Raw genomic sequence first — 18,436 nt, 5'->3', positions numbered from 1 at the left:
ATGCTGAGCAGAGCCAGAAGAAGACCAGGTCCTGTGTGTTCCCGGCCTCATGTAGAGAAGTTAGTAATGTCATATGCTGAGCAGAGCTGGGAGAAGACCAGGTCCTGTGTGTTCCCGACCTCATGTAGAGGAGTTAGTAATGTCATATGCTGAGCAGAGCTGGGAGAAGATCAGGTCCTGTGTGTTCCCGACCTCATGTAGAGGAGTTAGTAATGTCATATGCTGAGCAGAGCTGGTTGAAGACCAGGTAACGTGTTCCTGACCTCATATAGAGGAGTTAGTAATACCACATGCTGAGCAGAGCCAGAAGGCCAGGTCCTGTGTGTTCCCGTCCTCATGAAGAGGACTAAATAATGCCATATGTTGAGAAGAGCCGGAAGAAGACCTGGTCCCGTGTGTTCCTGTCCTCATGTAGAGGAGTTAGTAATGTCATATGCTGAGCAGAGCCGGGAGAAGACCAGGTCCTGTGTGTTCCCGACCTCATGTAGAGAAGTTAGTAATGCTGTACGCTAAGCAAAGCCAGGAGAAGACCAAGTCCCATATGTTCCCATCCTCATGTAGAGGAAATGGTAATGTCATATGCTGAGCAGAGCCAGGAGAAGATCAGGTCCTGTGTGTTCCCGTCCTTATGTAGAGGAGTTAGTAATGTCATATGCTGAGCAGAGCCAGGAGAAGACCAAGTCCCATATGTTCCCATCCTCATGTAGAGGAAATGGTAATGTCATATGCTGAGCAGAGCCAAGAGAAGACCAGGTGCTGTGTGTTCCCGTCCTTATGTAGAGGAGTTAGTAATGTCATATGCTGAGCAGAGCCGGGAGAAGACCAGGTCCTGTGTGTTCCCGTCCTTATGTAGAGGAGTTAGTAATGTCATATGTTGAGAAGAGCCGGAAGAAGACCTGGTCCCGTGTGTTCCTGTCCTCATGTAGAGGAGTTAGTAATGTCATATGCTGAGCAGAGCTGGGAGAAGACCAGGTCCTGGGTGTTCCCGTCCTCATGTAGAGGAGTTAGTAATGCGATTCCACAAGATCCCAAACCGGGACCAGTAGTTGCACTGCCCCTATACCAGGCAATACCCACTGTCTCCATCTTTTGGTTGGCCCACAGCTTTTATATCCCCCGCCAGTATTGTCTGCAATCACAGCCTATGCTCCTCAAGACGATGTATACCACAACTATAGCATGTATATCCAGCCGACAACAACACCCATTCTTTCATCAGTGTCCTAAGTACCCCAAGCCGCCCCCGGGATCAAACCAAGTCCCCCAAAAACATGCATGCATGGACTGCATGTGAGACCCCCCAGTGGTGATGGCTACAATGGGTCCACAATCTCTATCCACATAATAGAACTAGTGGCTGGGAGAACATTGGCTTAATTTAGGCCCTGAGACAATAACGAGAGTAATGAATGATTGTTTTACTCTAATTACCAATCCCGTGCCTGGCCTTCTGTGCACCTTTAACTTAACAAGCAAGAAAATATCACAACAATGAGAAGAACAATGAGATCGACGTAACCTGCGCTCCGTGCTGGAAAAGTCCACATCCCAAAGACCCATGGACTGTGCTTTACGTCCATTGGTAAAATACTCTTTAGTCCACAGCGAGCTCCTCACATGCAAAGAATAAAACTGAGGTTAGAAAACGTTGTATGTTCAGCAGAGACGTCCTTATAATTACTGGCACCGGGAGGGCTGGGATAGGGAAGATGTCTCCTGCGACTAGGAGAAGACTGGAGAGAGCAGATGGTTCAGTGACATCAGGACCCGACCTCTCCTCCTCCTAATACACAGACACCAGGATCCGACCTCTCCTCCTCCTAATACACAGACATCAGGATCCGACCTCTCCTCCTCCTAATACACAGACATCAGGACGCCGACCTCTCCTCCTCCTAATACACAGACATCAGGATCCGACCTCTCCTCCTCCTAATACACAGACACCAGGATCCGACCTCTCCTCCTCCTAATACACAGACACCAGGATCCAACCTCTCCTTCTCCTAATACACAGACATCAGGACGCCGACCTCTCCTCCTCCTAATACACAGACACCAGGATCCGACCTCTCCTCCTCCTAATACACAGACATCAGGATCCGACCTCTCCTCCTCCTAATACACAGACACCAGGATCCGACCTCTCCTCCTCCTAATACACAGACATCAGGATCCGACCTCTCCTCCTCCTAATACACAGACATCAGGACGCCGACCTCTCCTCCTCCTAATACACAGACATCAGGATCCGACCTCTCCTCCTCCTAATACACAGACACCAGGATCCAACCTCTCCTCCTCCTAATACACACACATCAGGACGCCGACCTCTCCTCCTCCTAATACACAGACACCAGGATCCGACCTCTCCTCCTCCTAATACACAGACACCAGGATCCGACCTCTCCTCCTCCTAATACACAGACATCAGGATCCGACCTCTCCTCCTCCTAATACACAGACATCAGGACGCCGACCTCTCCTCCTCCTAATACACAGACACCAGGATCCGACCTCTCCTCCTCCTAATACACAGACACCAGGATCCGACCTCTCCTCCTCCTAATACACAGACATCAGGACCCCGACCTCTCCTCCTCCTAATACACACACATCAGGACGCCGACCTCTCCTCCTAATACACAGACACCAGGATCCGACCTCTCCTCCTCCTAATACACAGACATAAGGACGCCGACCTCTCCTCCTCCTAATACACAGACACCAGGATCCGACCTCTCCTCCTCCTAATACACAGACATCAGGACGCCGACCTCTCCTCCTCCTAATACACAGACACCAGGATCCGACCTCTCCTCCTCCTAATACACACACATCAGGACCCCGACCTCTCCTCCTCCTAATACACACACATCAGGATGCTGACCTCTCCTCCTCCTAATACACAGACACCAGGATCCGACCTCTCCTCCTCCTAATACACAGACACCAGGATCCGACCTCTCCTCCTCCTAATACACAGACACCAGGACGCCGACCTCTCCTCCTCCTAATACACAGACATCAGGATCCGACCTCTCCTCCTCCTAATACACAGACACCAGGATCCGACCTCTCCTCCTCCTAATACACAGACACCAGGATCCAACCTCTCCTTCTCCTAATACACAGACATCAGGACGCCGACCTCTCCTCCTCCTAATACACAGACACCAGGATCCGACCTCTCCTCCTCCTAATACACAGACATCAGGATCCGACCTCTCCTCCTCCTAATACACAGACACCAGGATCCGACCTCTCCTCCTCCTAATACACAGACATCAGGATCCGACCTCTCCTCCTCCTAATACACAGACATCAGGACGCCGACCTCTCCTCCTCCTAATACACAGACATCAGGATCCGACCTCTCCTCCTCCTAATACACAGACACCAGGATCCAACCTCTCCTCCTCCTAATACACACACATCAGGACGCCGACCTCTCCTCCTCCTAATACACAGACACCAGGATCCGACCTCTCCTCCTCCTAATACACAGACACCAGGATCCGACCTCTCCTCCTCCTAATACACAGACATCAGGATCCGACCTCTCCTCCTCCTAATACACAGACATCAGGACGCCGACCTCTCCTCCTCCTAATACACAGACACCAGGATCCGACCTCTCCTCCTCCTAATACACAGACACCAGGATCCGACCTCTCCTCCTCCTAATACACAGACATCAGGACCCCGACCTCTCCTCCTCCTAATACACACACATCAGGACGCCGACCTCTCCTCCTAATACACAGACACCAGGATCCGACCTCTCCTCCTCCTAATACACAGACATAAGGACGCCGACCTCTCCTCCTCCTAATACACAGACACCAGGATCCGACCTCTCCTCCTCCTAATACACAGACATCAGGACGCCGACCTCTCCTCCTCCTAATACACAGACACCAGGATCCGACCTCTCCTCCTCCTAATACACACACATCAGGACCCCGACCTCTCCTCCTCCTAATACACACACATCAGGATGCTGACCTCTCCTCCTCCTAATACACAGACACCAGGATCCGACCTCTCCTCCTCCTAATACACAGACACCAGGATCCGACCTCTCCTCCTCCTAATACACAGACACCAGGACGCCGACCTCTCCTCCTCCTAATACACAGACACCAGGATCCGACCACTCCTCCTCCTAATACACAGACACCAGGACGCTGACCTCTCCTCCTCCTAATACACACAGATCAGGACGCTGACCTCTCCTCCTCCTAATACACACACATCAGGACGCTGACCTCTCCTCCTCCTAATACACAGACACCAGGATCCGACCTTTCCTCCTCCTAATACACAGACACCAGGATCCGACCTCTCCTCCTCCTAATACACAGACATCAGGACCCCGACCTCTCCTCCTCCTAATACACAGACACCAGGACCCCGACCTCTCCTCCTAATACACAGACACATCAGGACCCCGACCTCTCCTCCTAATACACAGACACCAGGATCCGACCTCTCCTCCTCCTAATACACAGACACCAGGATCCGACCTCTCCTCCTCCTAATACACAGACATCAGGACGCCGACCTCTCCTCCTCCTAATACACAGACACCAGTATCCGACCTCTCCTCCTAATACACAGACATCAGGACGCCGACCTCTCCTCCTCCTAATATACAGACATCAGGACCCCGAGCTCTCCTCCTCCTAATACACAGACACCAGGACCCCGACCTCTCCTCCTAATACACAGACACATCAGGGTCCCGACCTCTCCTCCTCCTAATACACAGACACCAGGATCCGACCTCTCCTCCTCCTAATACACAGACACCAGGATCCGACCTCTCCTCCTCCTAATACACAGACACATCAGGACCCCGACCTCTCCTCCTAATACACACACATCAGGACCCCGACCTCTCCTCCTAATACACAGACACATCAGGGTCCCGACCTCTCCTCCTCCTAATACACAGACACCAGGATCCGACCTCTCCTCCTCCTAATACACAGACACCAGGATCCGACCTCTCCTCCTCCTAATACACAGACACCAGGATCCGACCTCTCCTCCTAATACACACACATCAGGACCCCGACCTCTTCTCCTAATACACAGACACATCAGGACGCCGACCTCTCCTCCTAATACACAGACACATCAGGACGCCGACCTCTCCTCCTCCTAATACACAGACACCAGGATCCGACCTCTCCTCCTCCTAATACACACACATCAGGACCCCGACCTCTTCTCCTAATACACAGACACATCAGGACGCCGACCTCTCCTCCTCCTAATACACAGACACATCAGGACGCCGACCTCTCCTCCTAATACACAGACACATCAGGACGCCGACCTCTCCTCCTAATACACAGACACATCAGGACGCCGACCTCTCCTCCTAATACACAGACACCAGGACCCCGACCTCTCCTCCTCCTAATACACATAAGGACGCCGACCTCTCCTCCTCCTAATGCACAGACACCAGGATCCGACCTCTCCTCCTCCTAATACACAGACACCAGGATCCGACCTCTCCTCCTCCTAATACACACACATCAGGATCCGACCTCTCCTCCTCCTAATACACAGACATCAGGATCCCGACCTCTCCTCCTCCTAATACACAGACATCAGGACGCCGACCTCTCCTCCTCCCTCCTCCTAATACACAGACACCAGGACCCCGACCTCTCCTCCTAATACACAGACACATCAGGGTCCCGACCTCTCCTCCTCCTAATACACAGACACCAGGATCCGACCTCTCCTTCTAATACACAGACACATCAGGGTCCCGACCTCTCCTCCTCCTAATACACAGACACCAGGACCCCGACCTCTCCTCCTAATACACAGACACATCAGGGTCCCGACCTATCCTCCTCCTAATACACAGACACCAGGACCCCGACCTCTCCTCTTAATACACAGACACATCAGGGTCCCGACCTCTCCTCCTCCTAATACACAGACACCAGGATCCGACCTCTCCTTCTCCTAATACACAGACACCAGGACCCCGACCTCTCCTCCTAATACACAGACACCAGGATCCGACCTCTCCTCCTCCTAATACACAGACACCAGGATCCGACCTCTCCTTCTCCTAATACACAGACATCAGGATGCCGACCTATCCTCCTCCTAATACACACACATCAGGACCCCGACCTCTCCTCCTCCTAATACACAGACACCAGGATCCGACCTCTCCTCCTCCTAATACACACAGATCAGGACGCTGACCTCTCCTCCTCCTAATACACACACATCAGGACGCTGACCTCTCCTCCTCCTAATACACAGACACCAGGATCCGACCTTTCCTCCTCCTAATACACAGACACCAGGATCCGACCTCTCCTCCTCCTAATACACAGACATCAGGACCCCGACCTCTCCTCCTCCTAATACACAGACACCAGGACCCCGACCTCTCCTCCTAATACACAGACACATCAGGACCCCGACCTCTCCTCCTAATACACAGACACCAGGACCCGACCTCTCCTCCTCCTAATACACAGACACCAGGATCCGACCTCTCCTCCTCCTAATACACAGACATCAGGACGCCGACCTCTCCTCCTCCTAATACACACATCAGGACCCCGACCTCTCCTCCTCCTAATACACAGACATCAGGACCCCGACCTCTCCTCCTCCTAATACACAGACATCAGGACCCCGACCTCTCCTCCTCCTAATACACAGACATCAGGACCCCGACCTCTCCTCCTCCTAATACACAGACATCAGGACCCCGACCTCTCCTCCTCCTAATACACAGACATCAGGACCCCGACCTCTCCTCCTCCTAATACACAGACATCAGGACCCCGACCTCTCCTCCTCCTAATACACAGACACATCAGGACCCCGACCTCTCCTTCTAATACACAGACATCAGGACGCCGACCTCTCCTCCTCCTAATACACAGACATCAGGACGCCGACCTCTCCTCCTCCTAATACACAGACACCAGGATCCGACCTCTCCTCCTCCTAATACACAGACATCAGGACGCCGACCTCTCCTCCTCCTAATACACACACATCAGGACGCCGACCTCTCCTCCTCCTAATACACAGACACCAGGACCCCGACCTCTCCTCCTCCTAATATACACACACCAGGACCCCGACCTCTCCTCCTCCTAATACACACACATCAGGACGCCGACCTCTCCTCCTCCTAATACACAGACACCAGGACCCCGACCTCTCCTCCTCCTAATACACACACACCAGGACGTCGACCTCTCCTCCTCCTAATACACACACATCAGGACCCCGACCTCTCCTCCTAATACACACACACCAGGACGTCGACCTCTCCTCCTAGTAAACAGGTTCTTTACAGTAAGGAAGATGTTTTCTTCTATAAGGCCACTTGTACTGCTCTTTGTAATCATGCGCATGTTGTGGTACGGTCGTGTATATCACTCATTACAGTGGGATGTTGTCTTTTGTAAAATTGTAGCTTTCTGTAAAGTCGGGTGTATTATTATCACGGGGTATGATGGGATAACCAGGGACCGGGGCTCCTAAACTGGCCCTCAGACTAGGGGGCCCCAGCTGTCCTTGATCCCAGAGATACGTCTAATGGTTACTATGTCTGGGCCGCCTTCCTTGCCCTGCTCCTGTACAGTCCTGATCTAATACCCCCTTTCCTTCACCCCAGGAGAGGGCCAGGACAGGAGTGGTAGAACCCCCAGATAAGGACAAACAGGGGAACCAAAACTCCATCACACATCTCGCTCACACTGAGATATAAGACAGTAAGTGATAAGGAGGAAACTAAGAGCAGGGAGGAAATAACGAGATGACGAGAGAACTCCACAACAACTCCCAGCACAAAGCAATACATTCACCAGCAGGACTGGGATACAACAACACACAGATCGGCATAACTAAAGCTATAGTCTGCATGGGAAGACAGGCTTCTCCACTTTAAAAAGGCAGGGAGTGACTGTGATAGATCTCACAACATCTGATCCAAGAGTTACCAGCAGGCTAGCAGATATTAACTCCTGCAAGCCCATTTTGTAGGACAGCCAAGTGTGCTGCTGTATAGTCCTTTTATTTACAATTGTCCGGGGTACTTTCTAATTCAGTAAGGTGTATTGTACTCTACAGCGGAGTGTGTTTTGCTGTGAAGTCGATTGTATTGAGTGGTAGTCAGGCATCTTGTGTGGGGCAGTTGGGAGTATTTTGTTGTACAGTCAGGCGTGTTGTGTGGGGCAGTTGGGTGTATTTTGTTGTACAGTCAGGCGTGTTGTGTGGGGTAGTTGGGTGTATTTTGTTGTACAGTCCGGCGTGTTGTGTGGTGCAGTTGGGTGTATTTTGATGTACAGTCAGGCGTGTTGTGTGGGGCAGTTGGGTGTATTTTGTTGTACAGTCAGGCGTGTTGTGTGGGGCAGTTGGGTGTATTTTGTTGTACAGTCAGGCGTCTTGTGTGGGGCAGTTGGGTGTATTTTGTGGTACAGTCAGGCGTGTTGTGTGGGACAGTTGGGTGTATTTTGTTGTACAGTCAGGCGTGTTGTGTGGGGCAGTTAGGTGTATTTTGATGTACAGTCAGGCGTGTTGTGTGGGGCAGTTGGGTGTATTTTGTTGTACAGTCAGGCGTGTTGTGTGGGGCAATTGGCTGTATTTTGTGGTACAGTCAGGCGTGTTGTGTGGGGCAGTTGGCTGTATTTTGTGGTACAGTCAGGCGTGTTGTGTGGGGCAGTTGGGTGTATTTTGTTGTACAGTCAGGCGTGTTGTGTGGGGCAGTTGGGTGTATTTTGTTGTACAGTCAGGCGTGTTGTGTGGGGCAGTTGGGTGTATTTTGTTGTACAGTCAGGCGTCTTGTGTGGGGCAGTTGGGTGTATTTTGTGGTACAGTCAGGCGTGTTGTGTGGGGCAGTTGGGTGTATTTTGTTGTACAGTCAGGCGTGTTGTGTGGGGCAGTTGGGTGTATTTTGATGTACAGTCAGGCGTGTTGTGTGGGGCAGTTGGGTGTATTTTGTTGTACAGTCAGGCGTGTTGTGTGGGGCAGTTGGGTGTATTTTGTTGTACAGTCAGGCGTCTTGTGTGGGGCAGTTGGGTGTATTTTGTGGTACAGTCAGGCGTGTTGTGTGGGGCAGTTGGGTGTATTTTGTTGTACAGTCAGGCGTGTTGTGTGGGGCAGTTGGGTGTATTTTGAAGTACAGTCAGGCGTGTTGTGTGGGGCAGTTGGGTGTATTTTGTTGTACAGTCAGGCGTGTTGTGTGGGGCAATTGGCTGTATTTTGTGGTACAGTCAGGCGTCTTGTGTGGGGCAGTTGGCTGTATTTTGTGGTACAGTCAGGCGTGTTGTGTGGGGCAGTTGGGTGTATTTTGTTGTACAGTCAGGCGTGTTGTGTGGTGCAGTTGCATGTATTTTGTGGTACAGTCAGGCGTGTTGTGTGGGGCAGTTGGGTGTGTTTTGTTGTACAGTCAGGCGTGTTGTGTGGGGCAGTTGGGTGTATTTTGTTGTACAGTCAGGCGTGTTGTGTGGGGCAGTTGGGTGTATTTTGTTGTACAGTCAGGCGTGTTGTGTGGGGCAGTTGGCTGTATTTTGTGGTACAGTCAGGCGTCTTGTGTGGGGCAGTTGGCTGTATTTTGTGGTACAGTCAGGCGTGTTGTGTGGGGCAGTTGGGTGTATTTTGTTGTACAGTCCGGCGTGTAGTGTGGGGCAGTTGGGTGTATTTTGTTGTACAGTCCGGCGTGTTGTGTGGGGCAATTGGGTGTATTTTGTTGTACAGTCCGGCGTGTTGTGTGGGGCAGTTGGGTGTATTTTGTTGTACAGTCAGGCGTGTTGTGTGGGGCAGTTGGGTGTATTTTGTTGTACAGTCAGGCATGTTGTGTGGGGCAGTTGGGTGTATTTTGTTGTACAGTCAGGCGTGTTGTGTGGGGCAGTTGGGTGTATTTTGTTGTACAGTCAGGCGTGTTGTGTGGGGCAGTTGGGTGTATTTTGTTGTACAGTCAGGCGTGTTGTGTGGGGCAGTTGAGTGTATTTTGTTGTACAGTCAGGCATGTTGTGTGGGGCAGTTGGGTGTATTTTGTTGTACAGTCAGGCGTGTTGTGTGGGGCAGTTGGGTGTATTTTGTTGTACAGTCAGGCGTGTTGTGTGGGGCAGTTGGGTGTATTTTGTGGTACAGTCAGGCATGTTGTGTGGGGCAGTTGGGTGTATTTTGTTGTACAGTCAGGCGTGTTGTGTGGGGCAGTTGGGTGTATTTTGTTGTACAGTCAGGCGTGTTGTGTGGTGCAGTTGCATGTATTTTGTGGTACAGTCAGGCGTGTTGTGTGGGGCAGTTGGGTGTGTTTTGTTGTACAGTCAGGCGTGTTGTGTGGGGCAGTTGGGTGTATTTTGTTGTACAGTCAGGCGTGTTGTGTGGGGCAGTTGGGTGTATTTTGTTGTACAGTCAGGCGTGTTGTGTGGGGCAGTTGGCTGTATTTTGTGGTACAGTCAGGCGTCTTGTGTGGGGCAGTTGGCTGTATTTTGTTGTACAGTCAGGCATCTTGTGTGGGGCAGTTGCGTGTATTTTGTTGTACAGTCAGGAGTGTTGTGTGGTGCAGTTGGCTGTATTTTGTGGTACAGTCAGGCGTGTTGTGTGGGGCAGTTGGGTGTATTTTGTTGTACCGTCAGGCGTGTTGTGTGGGGCAGTTGGCTGTATTTTGTGGTACAGTCAGGCGTCTTGTGTGGGGCAGTTGGCTGTATTTTGTGGTACAGTCAGGCGTGTTGTGTGGGGCAGTTGGGTGTATTTTGTTGTACAGTCAGGCGTGTTGTGTGGTGCAGTTGGCTGTATTTTGTGGTACAGTCAGGCGTGTTGTGTGGGGCAGTTGGGTGTATTTTGTTGTACAGTCAGGCGTGTTGTGTGGGGCAGTTGGGTGTATTTTGTTGTACAGTCAGGCGTGTTGTGTGGTGCAGTTGCGTGTATTTTGTGGTACAGTCAGGCGTGTTGTGTGGGGCAGTTGGGTGTGTTTTGTTGTACAGTCAGGCGTGTTGTGTGGGGCAGTTGGGTGTATTTTGTTGTACAGTCAGGCGTGTTGTGTGGGGCAGTTGGGTGTATTTTGTTGTACAGTCAGGCGTGTTGTGTGGGGCAGTTGGCTGTATTTTGTGGTACAGTCAGGCGTCTTGTGTGGGGCAGTTGGCTGTATTTTGTGGTACAGTCAGGCGTGTTGTGTGGGGCAGTTGGGTGTATTTTGTTGTACAGTCAGGCGTGTTGTGTGGTGCAGTTGGCTGTATTTTGTGGTACAGTCAGGCGTGTTGTGTGGGGCAGTTGGGTGTATTTTGTTGTACAGTCAGGCGTGTTGTGTGGTGCAGTTGGCTGTATTTTGTGGTACAGTCAGGCGTGTTGTGTGGGGCAGTTGGGTGTATTTTGTTGTACAGTCAGGCGTGTTGTGTGGGGCAGTTGGCTGTATTTTGTGGTACAGTCAGGCGTGTTGTGTGGGGCAGTTGGGTGTATTTTGTTGTACAGTCCGGCGTGTTGTGTGGGGCAGTTGGGTGTATTTTGTTGTACAGTCCGGCGTGTTGTGTGGGGCAGTTGGGTGTATTTTGTTGTACAGTCAGGCGTGTTGTGTGGGGCAGTTGGGTGTATTTTGTTGTACAGTCAGGCGTGTTGTGTGGGGCAGTTGGGTGTATTTTGTTGTACAGTCAGGCGTGTTGTGTGGGGCAGTTGGGTGTATTTTGTTGTACAGTCAGGCGTGTTGTGTGGGGCAGTTGGGTGTATTTTGTTGTACAGTCAGGCGTGTTGTGTGGGGCAGTTGGGTGTATTTTGTTGTACAGTCATGCGTGTTGTGTGGGGCAGTTGGGTGTATTTTGTTGTACAGTCAGGCGTGTTGTGTGGGGCAGTTGGGTGTATTTTGTGGTACAGTCAGGCGTGTTGTGTGGGGCAGTTGGGTGTATTTTGTTGTACAGTCAGGCGTGTTGTGTGGGGCAGTTGGGTGTATTTTGTTGTACAGTCAGGCGTGTTGTGTGGTGCAGTTGGCTGTATTTTGTGGTACAGTCAGGCGTGTTGTGTGGGGCAGTTGGGTGTATTTTGTTGTACAGTCAGGCGTGTTGTGTGGGGCAGTTGGGTGTATTTTGTTGTACAGTCAGGCGTGTTGTGTGGGGCAGTTGGGTGTATTTTGTTGTACAGTCAGGCGTGTTGTGTGGTGCAGTTGGGTGTATTTTGTTGTACAGTCAGGCGTGTTGTGTGGGGCAGTTGGGTGTATTTTGTTGTACAGTCAGGCGTGTTGTGTGGGGCAGTTGGGTGTATTTTGTTGTACAGTCAGGCGTGTTGTGTGTGGCAGTTGGGTATATTTTGTTGTACAGTCAGGCGTGTTGTGTGGGGCAGTTGGGTGTATTTTGTTGTACAGTCAGGCGTGTTGTGTGTGGCAGTTGGGTGTATTTTGTTGTACAGTTGAGTGTACAGTAAGGTGTTTTGTATATTGGTTGTGTTGTGCTATTACCAGGTATACTTTTCTTTGTCATAGGGTATATTTTGCGGTATTGTCAGGTATATTATTCTGGTTTATTGTTTTGTACAAGATGGTGTATTTTGCAGAATAGTTTATTGTACTTTTTTATATACTGTTTTATATACTGTGTGCATTGTGCCATATAGTCGGCTGAATTGTGCAGGACAGTATGGTGTATTATTCTTTATAACCAGGTGTATTATTCTTTATAACCAGGTGTATTTTGAGGTATAGTCAGTAGTGATGAGCGAGCACTAAAATGCTTGAGTGCTCGGTACATGACTGATGGACTAGTGAATTGCGCTCCTGGAAACCTAATAAATAAGACACCACACACTGCGTGACATGGATTAAAATTTTGGCCACAGCAGCCCTTTATTTTAATAAGAAAAAACATCAATAAGAAAAAACAAGATTATCGGCCCAGAGATGTGGTTGTTATAAATCCCAGCCCCATATCCCCCTCCGCCGTGTACACCTAGCTCAAGGGGGAATCTGGGTATACCCCTTGATCATTTTCCTTGTGTCCGCTGAGCTCCTCCCCAGGGACCCATCTATTCCACTGTCCACTGAGCTCCTCCCCAGGGACCCATATTCCACTGTCCGCTGAGCTCTGGCCCAGGGACCCCATTAAAAACATAATTCTCCAACCAACAAAGAGGGGGTTTAAACAACCACATCCCGCCGCCGCCAAATGCTGCTGTAACATACAATATTAAAATGTTAATACAATATTAATATGTTGATATGACATTGTCAATTTGGATACATTACTGATAACAATTGATACAATACGATACAATACTAATAATGTTGATAAAATACCGATGATGTTGAATACCAATAACATTGTTAGAATATTGACAGTGTTGCAAAGTCCTGATATTGATACATTTCCCTTTATTATAGGGAGGGTGGGTGGGACAACTGCTTGTTCAGTCTTTAAGTCCAGGACAAAGGAATGACACCTTAACATGGGACCTATTTCTTATATGGCCCCTGCCCCCATCTCTCCTCCTGCTCGCCCACCACCACATTCCTTAGGTAAAAACCCCCATCCCTTACTCCTTAACCCTTTCCTGGATCTATCACTGCCTCAGTCATGTACGTTACGGCTATCTGCCTTCACTCTGCTTGACTGATGGACTAGTGAATTGCGCTCCTGGAAACCTAATAAATAAGACACCACACACTGCGTGACATGGATTAAAATTTTGGCCACAGCAGCCCTTTATTTTAATAAGAAAAAACATCAATAAGAAAAAACAAGATTATCGGCCCAGAGATGTGGTTGTTATAAATCCCAGCCCCATATCCCCCTCCGCCGTGTACACCTAGCTCAAGGGGGAATCTGGGTATACCCCTTGATCATTTTCCTTGTGTCCGCTGAGCTCCTCCCCAGGGACCCATCTATTCCACTGTCCACTGAGCTCCTCCCCAGGGACCCATATTCCACTGTCCGCTGAGCTCTGGCCCAGGGACCCCATTAAAAACATAATTCTCCAACCAACAAAGAGGGGGTTTAAACAACCACATCCCGCCAAGACTCGCTCTTGTGACACCTTACAAGAGTGAGTTCCTCCACAACTTAATGGCTCGTTCTACTCCTTCTTGTATTCCCAACATCCATATATCAAGGCCAATGTCATTAAGATGTACCTTATCATCTCTCCAAAAATGTTCCTTTGTATTTTCCAGCATCTGGTGACGTATGGCCACCCCTCCGTTTTCCAACACAAATTTTGTTATTTTTTTATTAACCTTTATCCTTGTATTATTGATGCGAGCCACTGATCGCGCTGTTCTCCACATTTGTCTAGCTACTATATCCGACCAGACCCCCACTGTTTCTGGGTAAGACCTCCATAAATTCAACATATCAAGCTTTATGTTCCTAACTAAATGTCTTGATGTTCTTATTGCTAAATCATTACCACCTAAATGGATAAGTAAGACGCCCGGGGGCGGTAGAACTCCACATGATACTGGATTTCTTTTAACAGCTGATGCCACTGCATTCCCCTCTTTCCTATCCATGTCACCCGTGCCAAGGAACTGGGCAACCCCAACTGTTTGCCATTAGGCCTGACTGCTGCACGTAAGGCCCCCCAAAAAACAAATGAATGTCCCATGATCCAAACCAGGCATTGCTGTTCAGCTAAAACAAAAAACAAAAACACACTTATCACACAATTGTCTAAATGAAGACACAACTACTATAAGATTACCACAATGTACACATATATATACATGTACGCCATTTATAATAAATGTAATCGAATGTAACTCTTAAATCTGCTCGATTCCCATCTCCCGATTTTTTTAACTATGTCAGGCTCTAAGCCCCATCTAGCAGCTTCTGTGGCTGCTCCTATCCTAAATGAGTGTGAAGTGAATGCGTTTGGAGACTCTCCCAATATTGTCAGGCATTTTTTAAGAACTGCTGTGAATTGAAATTGTGACAATGACTTACAATCCTCATGAATTAGTAATGAACTTTGGATATTTGGCCTTCTTAAGACATAGTTTCTAAAACAGATGACCGGGCAGGCCCTGGACCCGCTTAAAGGAAACAATGTGATCCATTTTCCTCTACCCTGTTGATCAGTTTTTGACTTTGCCAGAAAACATTCCAATCTGTCTGTGTACTGATGCACGTCCTCGGCTTGTAGACCCCCACTTCTGGTGGAGCTACTCGCCACCAACTCGCTGATTCTAAAAGCGCCAAAAAAGGCCAGTGTGAATGCACAACTAAAGAGAAACACTTCAAAGGGACTGCTACAGACTCGGCCTCGTACACTCAGTATCTGCTGCAATAACTGGAAAGAAATCGGACGCCGTTTATCTCTGGTCTTCTTACAACTTTTCCTGTAACCCTTTAGGGCCTGCTTAACTAAAAAATGCTTTGTGTAATCAGTGACGTCGTGCAACTTAAACCAAAAAGCTAATCCAGACATTTTACTATCAATACTGGACAATGAAGTACCATCCACAAAGGCCCTGCTAATGTAAAACAACAACAAGGAAACATTGTCATGTAACCTGGCATCATGTCCCACTAGAGCACACAAGTCTTCCCATTCCCTCCATGCTGACTGGTACCTCTGCCATGTGCTTACACCCACAGACCGTTCTATCAGAGCGTATGCGGTGTCACTGGCAGTGACCACAGAAAATCCGGACACTTCTTGCCTTGTACCTCTGCCATCGGGGCTAACGAACGGAATCTGTCCCACTGAAAACGAGACAGAGCATCAGCCACAGAATTGCACACACCGGGGACATGCACAGCTGTAATCTGACAATTTGACTTTAAGCAGCGCAGCACTAGATGACGCAGCAACGTAACAACAGGCAGGGAAGAAGCTGATTGTCTGTTGATGACTTCTACAACTCCCAAGTTATCACAATGAAATCTCACTTTTCGGTTTTGGAAAATATTGTACCAAATTTCACAAGCAACCACTATGGGGAACAATTCAAGGAGTACTAAGTTTCGTGTTAACCCATTGTTTCTCCAACTCTCTGGCCACCTATCTGCACACCACTGTCCCGAACAATATGCACCAAAACCAGTTGACCCCGCTGCATCAGTGTGGATGTCTAGATCAAAATTTGAAACCGGTGGTCTGATCCACAATGACCTCCCATTAAACTCCATTAAGAACTGTTCCCATACCGCCAGATCGTCCTTTAATGTTCTAGCCAGCCGCACAAAGTGATGTGGAAAGGTTATGCCTGAGGTAGCTGCAGCTAGGCGCCTACAAAAAACTCTACCCATTGGAATAATGCGACACGCAAAGTTCATTTTCCCTAACAGCGATTGTAGATCCTTTAATCTGATCTTACGGTGAGATCTAGCTTCTCTGACTGCCTCCAGCAGATCACTGACCTTGTCATCCGGTAATCTGCACTCCATTGCTTCACTGTCAATCAAAATTCCTAAAAACTTGATAAGTGTAGACGGGCCTTCTGTTTTATCTGATGCTAACGGTACTCCAAAACACTTAAAAACCGACTGAATCGCTGCCAATAATGAAGCACAAACAAATGACTTTGGTGGACCTATACATAGGAAATCATCTAGATAATGCAGGACGGAACGCACGCCGGCTTCCTTCTTTACTACCCACTCCAAAAATGTGCTAAATGATTCAAACAAGGAGCATGAGATGGAGCAGCCCATCGGTAAACACAAGTCTACATAAAACCTGCCACTGACAACCCAAGAGATGGAAGCTTTCTGGATGGACTGGTAGAGTCTAAAGGCAGCTTCAATGTCTGTTTTTGCCATTAAAGCTCCTCTGCCGTACTTCTGTACCCATGCAATCGCTGTATCAAATGAAGTATACGAGACTGTGCAAAGTTCCTGATCGATTCCATCATTAACTGAGCTTCCATGAGGGAAGGACAGATGATGGATCAGCCTAAACTTATTGGGTTCCTTCTTTGGGACCACCCCCAATGGAGAGACCCTTAAGTTTTCTATTGGCATTTTGGGGAATGGGGCTGCCATGCGGCCCAGGTCAATTTCTTTGTTTAGTTTTGTGGAGACAATGTGAGAATATGTATAAGCTGAAGCAAGGTTACGAGAACAGGTTAATGGGCCTGAAGTAGATGGGATCTTAAAACCTTCTGAGAAGCCCTCCCCCAGCAATTGTGCTGCTTTTCTATCTGGGTACCTGCTTAGATAGCCCACCATCTCCCCGAGTCTAATTGGGGTTTCCCCCTTTTTGGTTAATCTCTGCTGTTGGGGTTTTATTTCGTGTAAAGCATTTTGATAGGCTATGGTTTCCACTACAGAAGCTGCATTCATGTTTGTACCTGCATGTGTTTCCGAATCTGCACTGGCTATCATTGAACTGCCAGCAGCAACCTTTTCTGTTTGCTGCCGACAATCCGATTGCTGATGATCTGCCGACATAGCCCTGAAAGGGCTGATTAACCCCACGTGGCGCTGTCATGAGACGCATCCATAAACTAATATCTTTGTGATCCCAACGAATCCCTTGGCGACCAGCCTTTCGTTGGCGAAACTGCTCATCATAGCGCAGCCATGCTAAACCTCCATACGCACGGTGCGCCTCCCCGATAGAATTCATGTAACAAAATAAGGCAGAGCAATGTTCAGGAGTTTTTTGGCCTATTACACTTGCTAATATGGCAAAGGCATGGAACCAATTGCTAAATGTTTGGGGGATGAGACAATACCGTCTTTCTTGTTCCTCTCTTTTTCTCTCATCAAACCTTACTCTATCCAAGTTATATTTTTCTAAGGGCAATAATGAAAATATTTCCACATATTCGTCGGCCCAAATCTTCTCCCTAACCTCCTGTTTCAAATGAATTCCTAGAGGACCCCTCAAAACATACATATAATTCTCCTTTTGCTGCATCAGATAATGTAACCCCTTGTGAAATTACTGCGTCCTCCTGTGTCTCTGGATCAGCACACGACTGACTTACCACCTCCGATGTCCGGCGACCATTCCCGCACCATGCAGCAATAGGAGAAGAGGTTATGGGTAAGCTAGACTGACTCAAAGCCTCCTTAACCCCGGACACTAATTGCTGTACTACTGAATTAAGATCCCATCCTACATTGCCGGGACCTGTACCCCAAACTGCGCCCCCTGGATTCATTACAGGTGTTGTTACACTAGATATAGGACAAGAAAAAGTGTTCTCACCAATACCTGGCTGCGTCCTAGGTTGACCAGCCGTCCGTGACGTATTAGTTATAGTCTCTACAGCCCCTCCATTATTGAAGTGCTGCGTGCTGCTGCCCTCTAGTGGGCAGTCGTTATCTGTGTCATAGTCATTGTCTGGAATCTCTTCTGAGTCTTGTAGCTGTAGATTTCTTGCCGGACTCATATCCTGAGCCGGCCGAAGAGGTCTTTGTCTGGTTAAAGTACTTTTGCGCAGTTGTCTTTTTGGATTCCTGCCACTCCTCGTGTAATGAGAACCCGGATCCGG

General features: G+C 49.0%; 2 protein-coding genes across 4 annotated transcripts in view; one reads left to right on the top strand and one right to left on the bottom strand.

Moving 5' to 3' along the window:
- Nucleotides 1-18,436, top strand: part of DLK2 (delta like non-canonical Notch ligand 2) — a 76,276-nt gene that overhangs the window by 19,656 nt on the left and 38,184 nt on the right. Inside the window, exon 1 of one of the 3 annotated variants that reach the window (XM_075338954.1) lies at nt 16,671-16,715. The exons of the other annotated variants lie outside the window; for them this stretch is intronic. The gene's annotated coding sequence lies outside the window, so the exon portion shown is untranslated. Of the gene's footprint in view, nt 1-16,670; nt 16,716-18,436 lie in introns of those variants that run through there. 3 annotated transcript variants of the gene reach the window in all.
- Nucleotides 1-18,436, bottom strand: part of POLR1C (RNA polymerase I and III subunit C) — a 321,201-nt gene that overhangs the window by 285,497 nt on the left and 17,268 nt on the right. The gene's annotated exons all lie outside the window — the stretch shown is intronic.

This window comes from Anomaloglossus baeobatrachus, chromosome 3, assembly GCF_048569485.1.
Source record: "Anomaloglossus baeobatrachus isolate aAnoBae1 chromosome 3, aAnoBae1.hap1, whole genome shotgun sequence".
Classification (NCBI taxonomy): Eukaryota; Metazoa; Chordata; class Amphibia; order Anura; family Aromobatidae; genus Anomaloglossus; species Anomaloglossus baeobatrachus.
This window is presented reverse-complemented; position numbering and strand designations above follow the sequence as displayed.